The sequence below is a fragment of the Sander lucioperca genome, chromosome 14 (assembly GCF_008315115.2).
Source record: "Sander lucioperca isolate FBNREF2018 chromosome 14, SLUC_FBN_1.2, whole genome shotgun sequence".
NCBI lineage: Eukaryota > Metazoa > Chordata > Actinopteri > Perciformes > Percidae > Sander > Sander lucioperca.
Window position 1 is genome coordinate 27,768,383 of NC_050186.1, and position 14,787 is coordinate 27,783,169.

The window sequence follows — 14,787 nt, forward strand, 5'->3', positions numbered from 1 at the left end:
TCTCCCTGCTAACACAACACCAGGCTAGCTTCTTCTTATCCACATATCTACCTATATTTAGAGTGTTAAAATTAAAGCAAAACCTAGATACATTTACAAATTTGTCTGTCTGAGGTCACCATATGAATTGGCAGATAGTATTGCTAGTGCCACTGTTCCGGAAGCTAGCTGTTAAGCAAAATTAGCTACTTAAGCAACAAGCTCGCCAACTAAAAACAAGGTACATTTAAAGCTGCATTAATAGCTTCTTTGGCCACTTGGGAGATGAACAACTCCACAACAATCTGACATATATTATCTTATAAAATCATCTTTGGCTAATGTGTTAGCAAACAGTTACACATCAAGAAGACTCAGAGCAACATTATTATCACATTGGAGTCATGTTTGTGTCGACATGATGAACCAAAGTTTAATGTTGACTCTCCCTTTAGCTCTGGTTTGGTCTCCACCAGCTCCTGGAGGAAATATCTAGTTCTTTAGTTGCTACGTGTTCCACTTTCTTCTTCTAAATGCACTGTAAAACTATAAGCTAAAGGCGGCTAAAAGCTCTGTAAAGAGTTGATGATAATTCTCATAAAAAATGATTTGAATGGAGCAATAATACCAACAGTTCCATCATCTGCTTAATTATATATAACGACTGACTGAAAACCACTACATAGTTTTTATTTAACCCAAGAAAAATTGTATAAAAACAGTCCAATTAGTCTATATCTACAACGTTCCACTTCTGGGATTGTTCAGGTGCCACCGGAAATTCTGACGGATGTCTTTCATTTTGGCCGGATGTCTGTTACCTTCCGCTTTCTTTGTGTTGGCGTTCTAAACTCTGGTGGATTTATGAGGACTATGGTTAACTGCTCCTCAGATCTCTGCAGATTAAATCCAGACAGCTAGATAGACTATCTGTCCAATCTGAGTTTGACCTTTGAACGTACACATATTTTGCAGAGGAGCAGTTGCGTTGTCCGTGCGGCGCCTAGCCATTGACGATTGTAATTGCCCGACTTGCTGTTTGTTTAAACCCATGAAGGCTGTAATCTTGCCATGGTTAAAGGTCCAGTGCATATACGCGGTTGGGAAAGGAAGTGTTATTGTTATTATTGTTGTCATAAATCATCTGATATCTGACACTGTGGCCCCAATAGGAGCCACTGTAAATGACATTACTGCCACCTGTCCAGCTCTTATCAGAGCACAGTGCAGAGTACAGTCAGACTCGCCCTTTGATTGAGCACAGATATAACATATATTTCAAAACATATTTCTTCATTGTGACAAATGGGAGTTTCATTGACAGTAGGGCTGCCCCCTCTGTCGATTAGTCGACTAATCATTGTTTTGGTCTTATTCAACTAGGATTTCTTAGTCTATTTTTAATGTTTGTTTCTTGCACTTATTTAAGAAACTTCTGTCCAATCTGAGTTTTCTCTCGCACGACTAAAACAACTTTTGAACATAAACATGTTCCACCAAAACAAATTCCTTCCCGAGGCTATTTTGCAGCAGCACCCATAATGATTGTGAAGCCAATTAACTGTTGCATATTTTCCCCTCATCTCAGAATGCTGTGTGGACTAGCCAGACCTTCCTCTGCAGTGCTGTGGAGGAAGGTCTGGCAATGCGAGACTAGGACAGTAAACAGTAATTGCTACAAATGTGTTTCAGTTAGATGGAGATTTAAAGCTAAAGTAACTATAAGTGGAAACAAAGGCATCAACTGAGACAACAATGAAAAGATTAAATATATATATTGTCATTGTGCTTTATTATGGAAAGTCATTTTATTTTGTATGGTAATTCTTTCTCCTATAGGATGAACATAATGTTCCTGTGATGTTCCTATAGTGACTTAAACCGGATTTTTAAATTTAAAGTATGTGGCCAACCTAACATTCCAGCCATAACTGATAGCGTTCACATTGATATGCTAATATGACAGTTTCTACTCTCGTGGAAACAAGATTTTTTTCAGTTCATCCTAAATGTGTTGGATGGGGGCTCTGTGCAGGACGCTCATGTTCTTCAATACCAAACTGGGAAAACCATTTCTTTATGGGTCTGCCTTTGTGCACAGGGGTATTGTCATGTTAAACAGTAGGGTTGTGAATTAACAGAGGCCCGACCATACGATAATATCACGATACCTATGTCTACGATATTATTGCGACTTTCTATTTGCGATATGCTGCTATATGTTGCAATGTATTACCTTTTTTCCAACTTCAAATTGCCCCCAAAGGAAAACTTTGTCAACATCTGTTTTATCTAAAAAGATAAATTTCATCTCACTTCAATTTTAGTATTTCTTTAATTATTCCAGTACCAAAAAGTTACATTTGAATGTGCAATTTATATGATAAAAGTTTGGTACTTGGCGTCAGTGTATGCATACAGTATTGGCACGAGAAAAAAAAAAAACATGATACTATTCCTATTTGATTTTTTGCCAGTATTTCTATTAAACAGGAAAGCTTTAAACACAAACTGTTGCCCCAAAGTTGGAAAGACACTGTTGTATTATATATGATTGTATGTTGTAACATTAAGGGGCCCCCTACATTGGAACCATGAACAGACACCACTACACCAATGTGGACAGGGGAATCCACATTCCTTTGGCCACATTAGCTCACACTGACTTTGTTATGTCCTATATATTGATAATGTAACCATGTGGATTGGTAGCACTCAGTAGTAGTGTGAACACTGACTTTACTCAACTTTTGATTGTGGTAAAATATTTAAATAAAGTTTCTTTGGATCCCATTTTTGCACTTATTTTGGCATTACATGTTTTTTTTATGATTGATAGAAAAGTCCGTTTTTAAGTTGACTATCTTTTTTTTTTAATTCCCTAGCAGGAAATGATCCTTTTCTATCCAAATATCACTATATGGTATTTGAGTTATTAACAGAATGCCTGTGTTAGTCAATGACTTCATCAGAGTTAACAGTAGCCTGCCTATTGAACCGCCTACCTGCTGCTGTCCCTCTAAAAACACTTCAGCAAGGAAGACTAACGTTAGTTAGTTAGTTTTCCATCACATTCCGGTGTAACTCCAGCACCAGGAAACATGCCGTGAACTCACAGCAGTAAGTGAAAGCATAACGGGTTTCTAACAACAGCAGTGAGAGTTACGCAGCAGTCAGGTTAAAAATCCAACAAGCGTACAGGTAAATCATTAGCCCCTTACCTAGCAATGCTCCCTCCGCGGTGCTCTGCTGCTGACTGACAGGCTACACTTTCAGAGACTGACAGAGCTTTGCCTTGTGGGCGGGTCCAGGGCTACACCTGCCACACACCGGAGACTTGCGCAATGAGCGTGCGCACTTCACCTGGCCGCCTGTTGGAGCTGATGCACAGGAGGGAAAAGAAGAGGAAAGGGCGCCCGGATAGCTCAGTTGGTGGAGCGGGCGCCCATATGTAGAAGTTTAATTCTCAACGCAGCGGTCTCGGGTTCGACTGCGACCCTTTGCTGCATGTCATTCCATCCTTTCATGTCTTCATCTGTCCTGTCAAAAAATAAAGGCCGAAAATGCCCAAAAAAATAATCTTAAAAAAAGAGGAGGGAAACAGTGTGGGAGGAAAAATGCAATTCTCTGGTTACTGAGAAAGCTTTAAGAAGCATGTGAACGAATCTCTCTCTCTCTCTCTCTCTCTCCCTCCCTCCCTCTCTCACACACACCATTTTTGGAGATATAGTGCACCATGTCTCACCAACTATTGTAACTTTCTCAGGAATGTTCGCCTCCCTTGTGGCCTTTTGGTTTCCTGTTCTCCTCTCTGATGTCATTGATGTTTTTTTGTATTAAATATCAATCCTTCTCAACATGAATGCAGCTGTTTTTTTTCACAAAAGTTAAAAATTGAATTGGTTACCGTTACCTGAGGGTGAGCATTAGAAACATTCCACCCTGAGCAGATGAATATGAAATCACGTTCCTCGTGTCAAACTCTGCACCAACATCGTTCAGCACAGTGAGGCTTGGACATCCAAGGGAACTAACAATAAGTAGGACACATTTTTGAGTAGCAGGAAGTTGTGGAAGAAGTATTCTGATCCTTTACTTAAGTAAAAGTACTAATACCACACTGTAAAAGTACAAGTAAATAAAAAGTAAAAGTCCTGCATTGAAAATGTTAGTTAAAGTGACTATATGTAACTTTAAAATGTTTCTGAAACTGTGTAATGTTCCATCTGATGATCATAAATGACCTGTAACAGCAAACGAGACTTACAGTGAAAAGAATGCTGTTTTTATATAGTTTTTAATAATGCCTTTGCCCTGGTCAGATTTTCCCCGCGCAGTCACTGAATGATTTGCGGCAGGTAGACAGGGCTAGAGAGCAGACATTCTGACGGCTCGCAGATTTCGGCATAACACCGGAAAAGCCTATGTTATTGTACCCAGCCAGGTAAAGGGTAGCAGGAGATTTCTTTATATAGGCCTAATTGTATTTGAAATTTTATTTTAGAAGTTATCTGTTATAGTTATGGCTGATACTGGGGCAGGGCCATCACAGAAAAAAAAGGAAACTAAACTGGCTAGATGGACAGCGACTGGAAAACCAACAGCTACAGTGAGTTGTTAAAAACCTTTCTGTACACAAACAATGTTCTCAATGCTGAGTTCATGTGTAGAGCGTAAGAGCGTAGAGCGTAGAGAGTAAAAATAGTGATTTTGATGCGATCATAGTAGTGCCCCTAGCATTCCCATTCAGAAGGCCATTTGACCGAAAAACGAAAATTTTAAAAGTGGCGTTTCCGTCCTAAATATGCTTTTAAACGAAAGTTTGACTCAGGTACATTCACAAAAACACCCTAGGTTGCATTTTGGTGAGTTACGCTTTAAATGTCAATTTTTCAAAATCGTTATAGAGCCTTAATATTAGGCTCAAATGAAAGCTCTGCTCAAACTGAGTTCAGTTATGGACAGTAAAATTACAACATACACATAGGTCATCAGATGTCTAGGGTGGAACCAATGAAAGCAGGGAGACAGAGGAGATTCTTTAGCTTGGAGTTGTTTTTATTAAAAAAATTTTAATTACATTACATTTGGCTGACTCATTTTTAACCAAAGCGACTTACAACATGGTAAACAGTTTAAAGCTTTTTAAAACAATTCTCCCAACAATTTAAAACAATTTAACAATTTAAAACAAATTAATAATACATACATTATTTATTTATTATGATTTATGTATTGAATTAACTAAAAAGACTCTCCATCTGAATCTGTTGAATCTCAACACTGACTCCTCTCATCATCACTGCTACTCTCATCTGAGCAGTCACGAGGTGTGAGCTGCTAGGGCAAAGGGGGCAGGGTGTGACGCACCGGTCGACACTTTCCGTTCACTAGTTCCCAGCCGTGACCAATGGGAGAAGGATGCTCTTGCAGGTTGTAATGGAGCTGGCAATATGTAAGGTAGTTTGTCCTTTCCATATGAAGATCCACAGAGTCATCATCAGGTGGGAGACGGCTTGTACACTTATTCTTCAGTTTGTGCCATTTGGAAACTCTGGCCTGCCCGCAGCTCACATCTGCACTGTCAGCATAAATGATGGAGAGGACAAATCACTCCTGACTTGTTATGATATGTAAGCTTCTTGGACATACACATCTGTGTCCTCGCAGTCTAGAACAACAGGTTCAGTGTACTTACTGGCTCTCACTGTTCTGTCAATCAACTAAATGTTTAATCGGCTAATCATTTCAGCTGGACTTGTAGACCGTTATATTGTTGGGTAGTTTAATTTATAATAGTCTCTCATTGCCAGACGTTCCTCCACAGCACTGCAGAGGAGGGTCTGGCTAGACCATACAGCATTCCTGGATGGGAGAAAAATGTGCTCTGGTTTATTGGCATTTCTTTAAACCAATCACAAACGTCTTGGGCGGCGCTTAGCTCTGCACGGAGCCCCGGGTCTGGATTTACCCTGCAGAGATCTGAGGAGCAGTTAACCATAGTCCTCATAAATCCACCGCAGTTTAAAATTTCAACACAAAGAAAGCGGAAGGTAACGGACATCGGACATTGTGGGGAACCAACAACCAATGCTGTCATTTTTTGTTAAAGACAGACAGACTGTGAACACGTAAATTTAAATTTATTAAATCTAAAAAATAACAGGGGGGAAAGTTTTTCCAAGAGACCAGACCGGAGACTGATTTTCCAGCACTCGGAACACACTGTGGTACGCCCAGGGCTTTAAATTAACACCCGCCAAACCACCAAATGCATGTAAAAATTTACTTTGGCGGGTAACATTGTAAAGTTACTAGCCAATTTGGCTGGTAATGAATTAATAAAATAACGGTGAATCTGTTTGAATCAGCAGGCTGCAGAAATGTTGGCAGATTGATCTGTTTTCCGCCAAGAAATTTGGGGCAGTTGTGTGTGTGTGTGTGTGTGTGTGTGTGTGTGTGTGTGTGTTTGGCTTGGAAACGTAATCTTTATCCGACAACCCTGCCTGTTGTACTAATCCTACATTTCCCATGAACACTTATGTCGTGACGTGTTGTGCAACCGTTGGCTGCAGATAGACTGACAGCTTCCATCTGATGTTTGGAGTCTCCCGTGGAGAGGACTGACTGTTGGTTAAACAGCTGCCGGTTGCTATAGAAGTGTCAGACCGAACGCCGAACTGCTTTGTGTTGGGCAACCCTGACACGCCTCACATTCTTCTGTGCTGGAGGCGAGAACACACCCATTCAGCTGGTAACACTATGGACTTTATCATGTACAAACCAATGCACACGCCTTCTTGTCAGCTTTACAGCATGGATTGAGACAGAAGCAGTATGACCATAATTCTGTGAAACTGTGGTTGTTTTGAAGGAACGATACTTTTTTTTTCCCCAAACTGACAAACACATACTTGTATGTATATGTGTCCTTCGGGACAATAATGTCTATCTTATCTTATCTTTTGAAATGAATCTGAACACATGTGTGAAGAAACACACTAAATCACCCACAAACACACTTAATCAATAGTCAAAATAGTTTGCTGATTAATTTTCCTTTGATCAAATAACCATTGATTGATTTGTCCACTTGTGGCAGCTCAGTTTTTTTTTATCAATTTATAGAATCTAGCTTTATCAAAGTTAATTGATATTTAAAGATCCAATATAATACAATATTCATTGTGACTTTAAGTTTTTTTTTAGTCTTGGATTACAAGATTTATTACCACAATAAAATCAATACAACAGTAACACAAGAAAATAAAGTAATATAAAATAGAGCATTGTGCAGGTGAGATTAAGCCCCTAGGGGCTTATAGAAGGAATCCCACCTAAGGAAGAGAAGAAATAAATATATAATCGAGCAACAATGAGCAACCCTGAAAACAATAAATAACTAATAGGCTCTGAAAAAGGAGCAAAAATGATCCATCATCTGTAGCTGCTGTAATCTTGTAAAAACGCCCACCATCACTGCCTCGCGGTCCACTTGGAAAGAACCAATGAAATGCCTTCCTGCCCCTCTACCCCTCCCGTGTTCGAGCCTGAGCTCAATGAGTGTTGTCACCGCCGGAGTTACTGCAAGTCTACTGGAGAATGAAGGAGAAAACTCAGTAAAAGCTACCACTGCCATGGTTACTTGCAACTACCTGCCTTGCTAAAAAGGCAAATGAGACATGAAGTAATTTTGAGTGAACTTGCGGTCCTTTCTCCGCTCTGCTCTGCAGCAAAAGCAGTAAAAGTTACGTACTAAAGCTTTAATACTAGGCTATGTTTCTGTATTGATGCTGACTATATCATACTTTGTTTGATGATGTTTGCATCTCCGAAATGCAAATATCTGAACAAAAACATTGATGCACTTTGTTCTCTCTAGTTTCTTTGATTTGATTTTGTTTCCCTTTTTTAACATTGCACCTGACAAAGGTGGGGATACTTTGATATAGCAGATAGGCTTCATATATAATAAAATACATCATTGTTTATTTGTTAATTTATTAAGATTCATGGATCTGTAACTTAAATGTATCTAAAGTAACTAAAAACTATGAAACAAATGAAGTGGAGTAAAAAGAACAATATTTCCCTCTGAGATGTAGTGCATTAGAAGTTCAGTAAAAGTACTTTTACATTGTACTTAAGTGCAGTACTTGAGTTAGTAATTGTTGCAGGGTGGGTGTTTGCCTCCAAGAAAAGTCAATGTGTGGAAAAGTCCTAGGTGTGAAGTCCACGACACCATTGTTATGAGACCAACATGTCCTTGACTTTGTGTCTGTGATAAAGTAAAGTGGAGCACTCCCTCTGCTACTGTCAGTCACTCCTCCAAACTGGGAACCATTTAGATAAACATTTCCTACATTCAGAGGATTTAAAATCTTATTTTCTGTTTGTCAGTTATCATCAGAGTTTGTCTTTCCCCCCAATCAGGTTTGAAATTAAACATATCATATCCCTTTGTAGTCATTAAAAACACCCATCATGTCATTACAAAATCATGCTGTGCAGCCGTACTTTGTTCTACTGAACTCTGTATTGAATTGTAGATTCAGAATCGATTCAAATACGGAGGATTTTGTTGAATTGTATCTCAAAGGATGGCCATAAAAACATGGAGTCTTGGGTTTGAAAATTCACTCAATGTAAACATCATATTTAATTTTTTTTTTTTGAAAGATTATTTTTTTGGGGCATTTTAGGCCTTTAATTCCACCGGACAGATGAAGACATGAAAGGGGCGAGAGAAAGGGAATGACATGCAGCAAAGGGCCGCGGGTCGGAGTCGAACCTGCGGCCACTGCGTCAAAGAGTAAACCTCTGTATACATGTGCATGCTCTACCAACTGAGCTAACCCAGCCACCATATAGTTTATTTATTTAAGGACAACACACATTAATCAACATTTCTGTAGATTTGCCAGTGTTAGCCAGCAGGCTAATTTTCAACTGTAGTCCTTTGGCCACATGTTTTGAGACCAGATCAACAGGAAACAGCAAGACATTAGTACGGGTTACAATTTACAGACAGAAGTCAACAAGCAGTGGTGGAAGAAGTATTCACATCCTTTACTTGAGTAAAATTACTATACCACGCTGTAAAAACATTCTCATTGAAAATGTTTCTTAAGTAAAAGTACGTAAGTATCATCAGGAAATGTAAAGTATTAAAAGTAAAAGTACTCAATGCAGAAAAACCCTCACATTTTAGAAACTGGAAACGATCCAAACAGTTCTGTGTTTAATGGTCTAATCATTGCAGCCGTTATATTGTTGGGTAGTTTAATTGATAATAAAACATCGTATTTTATAAACTGCATGTGTTTTGTGTGCAAAAACCTTAATGTGTAAAGTAGCTAGTAACTAAAGCTTTCAGATGAATGTAGTGGAGTAAAAAGTACAATATTTCTCTCTGAAATGTAGCGGAGTAGAAGTAGAAAGTGGAATGACAAGAAAAAGACTCAAGTAAAGTACAAAGACCTCAACATTTGTACTTAAGTACAGTACTTGAGTAAATGTACTTAGTTACATTCCAGCACTGTCAACAAGACACAATGAAGAGAGCAAAGAAATAAGCTTTCTCAGCTTCAATGAAGAGCTGGAACAACATGATACAGAATATCAACACATGTTCATACCTAAATGACAGAATAGCTCGATTGCCAATGACTCATCTATATGATACTGTCAGACACCTTAAAACTACTGAGGGAGAAAATATTAGTGAAAGCTGCATGTTTCACACACCTTTTTTCTCTTGCACAGATATGAGTCAGCCAGCATAGCAATGTAACTAAGTACATTTACTCAAGTAGCAGTAGCGGCAGTGCTTAATTTGTAAAGTGGGAGGTCCCGGAGCGCAGAGTGGGGGTGGATCCGGTGACTCAAAACGGGGGTTGGAGGTAACGGAACAAAACAAAAAAATTACACTGCCTATGTAGCTTCTCTGACTAAAAAAGCCTAAACAACGCTGTGTGTACATCAGGGCAATGTTTATTTTAATTTCAGAACTTTCACTGCATGGGTACGAAATGTAATGTCTCCACATTCTTGATCGGCGGAAACAATTTTTGCTTGTTTGGGATACGACTGGCCAGCGTATTTGAAAAAGTTAAGCAAACTTTGTTGTCTTTTTGACATTTTTCCCCTGAGTGAAACGAGGCTAACATCAATCTCAACCAGCACAAGCGCATGTGTCACTTGAAGTGCCTCCCCTCCCTCCCTCCGTCCCTCTCCCCCGTCTGTCTTACCCTGAAAATTCACCTCAAAACGCATCGAAAATGCAAACACGAGATTTTTGTGGAACTTCAATGGGGAATAAAGACTAACACGACAGATAACAACATTGAACACTACACAAACAGTAATTATTTTTTTTCTGTTAGGCGATTAATTTTTCATAGTGACACAGGAGGTGCCGGATCCAATAAAAAAGGTTCCGGATCCAACGTCGGCGGTGCCGGAACATGTTCCGGCGTGTTCCGGCTCAAATTAAGCCCTGAGTAGCAATCGGGAGAGTCAGGACTTTTCCTGGTGGGCCTGTAGTGTTTCGAGGCTGCGAGGGCCGGTCTGATAATAGTTATACATTGCAAGTTCTTAGCAACCATCCGGTGGCCTGGTGTGCTTCCGCTGCCCGCTGGTCAAACGTACGACGGGCTGCAGCAGCCTCTTATTTCAATACAAACACAGGCTAATCAGAAAGCACTAATGAAGTGCAGGTCACAACCACGTCTAGGATTTTCAGAAATATAGGGGGGATCAGTGAACGGCCCCTCCCCAAATGGCATAGCCCTGGTTGGCCTATGACGTAAAGCCATCAAACAACTTTTTTTCCTCGTCACGTTTGGAAGTCTATCGGTAACGTTAACAGACAGTGTGTGAGTCTAATGATGGAAAGCCAAAAAAGAAAAGGGAAAGGTGCCGTTGAGAAGGTCAGACTCAAAAAAAAAATTATGGAGGAGGCAGCGAAATGCTCCAAAATAACGGACATGTTCCGGGCATTAACAAGTAAAGATATTACAGGTGAAATAAGCTAACTTTGCTAAGCACCTAATGTCACAGCTAGGCACAGATGGGAATTAGCACGAGCTACCACCCAGCCCCCCCCACCCGCAGGGCCGGTGGTCTACGAAATTTCCCGGTAGATTTTTTTGGTCCCGCTCCGCCCCTGTCAAGTAGTCTACTGTACTTAAGTACAAATTTGAGGTACATTACTTGAGTCTTTTCTTTTCTTTCTACTACTCCACTACATTTCAGAGACAAATATTTTTTTTTTTACAGCTTTATTTACTAGTAGCTTTACAAATCAAGACTTTTGCACCCAAAACACATGTAGTTTATAAAATAGGTTTTATTATAAATTAAACTACCCGAAAATGTAACTACCTACAAGTCCAGCAACTGTTTGGATCGTTTCCCTGATAATACTTACATGCTTTTACTTAAGTAACATTTTCCATGCAGGACTTTTCCTTGTAAGAGTATTTTTACAGTGTGGTAATAGCACTTTTACTTAAGTGAAGGATCTGAATACTTCTTTCACTGCTGGTGTTGTGTCACCTCAGGGTGTGACTGCAGCTCTAAGGAACATAGTGCAGATGGGAGCGTCCCGGTGAGACAACCTTTACTCACACACACTAATAACTCACACTGCTGAAATAGCTTACACAAGACGTCTGAGGGGATGTTCTTCCTCAGGTATGCGGCTAAACTACAGTATACGTCAGCATTATTCTCAAAAATGACTTTCTTTCTGACTTGCTTTTGTATAATTTGTTGTCTCTTGTTTTGTGTCTTTTCTTTGTGTGTGTATCATAGAATTGAAATCTTTCATTTACATTTTTTTCACGTTGCTGTGTTTTTTTGTGTGTAAATAAATAGAATAGAATAGAATACCCTATATTGTCCCAGAGGGGAAATTTATCATGGACATAGTGCTACAATCTATTGCGTCACAACATAAACATGTAACAGAAAAAACATTCTAAAATCAACATAAAATAAAATCAACAAAAAACACAAGATTAACAAAGCATCCTAGGACACAAAAGAAGGACACACATGACAGCACAGACAACACAACATCCTAAGAATTAACTGTAATAATTAAAGTGCGAAGTGCAAAAAGTGCTGGTGTATTCATTCATTTTAAGACATTTTAAGAGAGTGGGAATTTCATCCAGGGGTCTTTAATTCTCTAACCGTGAGTATAATGCCTGAAGGTGTTAAGTTTCTGCGGAGAGAGTTAGGGATGCCAACAGGCAGTGGTGGAGGAAGTATTCAATTCCTTTACTTAAGTGAAAGTACTGAAACCACAGAAAAAGTCTTGCATTAAAAATGTTACTTAAATAAAAGTATGTAAGCTGGGTTTTCCCTAAGCTTCGGCACAGCAATGAAGACGTCCCAGTGGTCCCCAGTGGACTTCTTTAGTAAGTTTTGTCATTAAGCTTTTTGAGTGTTTTAATTTTGTATTATCTGCTCTAGCTTTTCCATCATTTTACACACAGACATGATAATAATAATGGTCCAAAATTATAGTAAATTGTATTTTTTTTATTAAAAAACTAGATTATCTTGAGGACCCTTAAACCCACCTGCCAAATAAGAGCACCTAAGTATTCCACAAACCTAAGGAACACACTGTTATATAATGGAAAACTGTCATTTACATTTTCTTTCATGTTGCTGTTTTTTTAAGTGTGTAAATAAATACATACATACATTTTAAGAGAGTGGGAATTTCATCCAGGTGTCTTAAATTTTTCTTCTTTTGGGGATAATGGCTGAAGATTTTGATTTTCAGGGAGTGTAAAGGATGCCAACAGGCAGTGGTGGATAAAGTATTCAGTTCTTTTACTTAAGGAAGGATATAAATAATGCAATTAGGTTCTGCAAAATGTACTTAAAATATTAAAAGTAGAAAATGTCCCCTGTGACTGTTAAACAATTATATTATCTATTATTTCATTAAATAATTAATTATTACTCATGCATTCATTTAAAGGCATACTTTGACTGTTGGCTGAGGTGGAGCTCATTTTGAACGATTACGGAATGATTGTTTTCATGATTGATTAATCTGCTGATTATTTTCTCCATTAATCAATTAATTGATTGTTTGGTTTCTAAAACATATTGCACCCAAGACGTGTCGGTGTAGATATCAACGTTTCTTTCCGTCATCAACCACGGCCGAAATAACTACAATTGGCCACTTTGTACCTGTTGTGGAAGTCCCAGTCTCGGAAAACCAAACGCCACCCTGGCTGGGTTTATAACATACTCTGTAGAGATTAGCATTTGAAAGACTGCATCCAGCGCTACTTGAGAACCAGGTTTTGCCGCCGTGTAATGGCTATAGGCTCAAAAGGATGTCAATCTGTAATAAGTCTGAATTTGTGCTTTGTCAGGTCTGTCAGCAAGACGGCAAGCAAACCTTTTTTTTAAATACTTGTTTCTGAATGGCTTTTGGATTGACCGGGGCCATGCTATGCAGGAGAATGTCAATGTTGATAGGCTTTTGCAAATCGGCGTCACGTTAATTACGCAAATGATGTGAATTTCGTGAACTTGCGTCGCCTCTTTGCATTGACTTTGCATGTGGATGCGTTGGAGGCAGTGAGGTTTATAAAAATAAAAAGGCTTACAACAAAAGGTGTCCTGAGGCAAGCAGGAAGGAAAAAGTAATTTCCAACACAAAATCCCCAAAAACAGTTAGTGTCAGACAGAGTTGAGGCTTGGACCCAAGTGCAGGAAGGTGAGAAGGAAGCAGCAGTTTGAAATAACAATAATTTAATGATAACACAAAGAGAACTTACTAAACACGCAAGCTGGTAATGTCCAAACAAAAGAAAAACCAAGGAACATAAAAGGAATGGGGAAATCCAAGAACACGAAAATATAGCTTACACTGGAAGGAACTCTCACAAAAGACTGACGAAAGCACACAGACTAAATAAACATGTAAACAAGGGTGAAACAAGGGACAGGTGACACAAGGGCTGGGGAACAGGTGAAAGACATCAGGGCAGGGCAGACAATCTCAAAGCATAGACAGTAAAAGAATGGACACAGCGACGCCATATATTTCTACGGAGACCAGTGAAGTCACTTTTCCGGTGATGGCTGAGCATGCTGCGCAGCCTCAAATTGAGCTTGACGACGTAAATGTGACGTGAGCAACCTGTCTGAAAGTTGGAAGTCTTCTGGTAGCTGTGGCAAGAGAAATCTCAGTCATTCCCAATCTTGCGCAGACGCAGAGCGTAGGTATATGTAAGGAGATAACGTAGGCACAGGCTAATTATTGCTAACTAAAATGCTAGTTAACATTAGTAGTTAAACTTAAACAGCTAATGTAAGTCGAAACTGCCTGCGAGCTTCTCCTGACTATACGATAATTTCTCTACTACGCGACAGAAAGTTGCGTGGTTATGACACAATCGTTAGCCTATTTTTACAAAAACGTCTGCTACGGGACCATAACGTGAGATACAAGGTAATGGAGCCTTTTATACATTGTTGTGTTTCTTTAGAAATAAACAATGGACAAATAAAGTCTTTAAACACTTTAGATGTAAAGTTATTCACTGTCGAAGTGACGCCAAAATGAATGGGAGTCAATGGGATGCTAACGGCTTGTTAGCCTAGAATCTCCCGATTGGAGGTAGGCTTTCCAGATGCACGCTTCCCCCTTGTCTCAAAGGCGGGAAAACACAAGACAGGAAGTTAAACAAGACACAACATGGGAGAAACAGGGAGACTACAAAATAAAGCAGGAAACTAAACATGAAACATACACAACAAGGTAAA

General features: G+C 39.2%; 1 protein-coding gene across 1 annotated transcript in view; it reads right to left on the bottom strand.

Annotated features, from left to right (window-relative positions):
- The window catches only part of LOC116034797 (cingulin-like protein 1), a 78,726-nt gene extending 75,487 nt beyond the window's left edge, over positions 1-3,239 (bottom strand). Inside the window, exon 1 of the mRNA XM_031277539.2 lies at positions 3,196-3,239. The gene's annotated coding sequence lies outside the window, so the exon portion shown is untranslated. The remainder of the gene's footprint in view (positions 1-3,195) is intronic.
- Between the last annotated feature and the right edge of the window lie 11,548 nt (positions 3,240-14,787).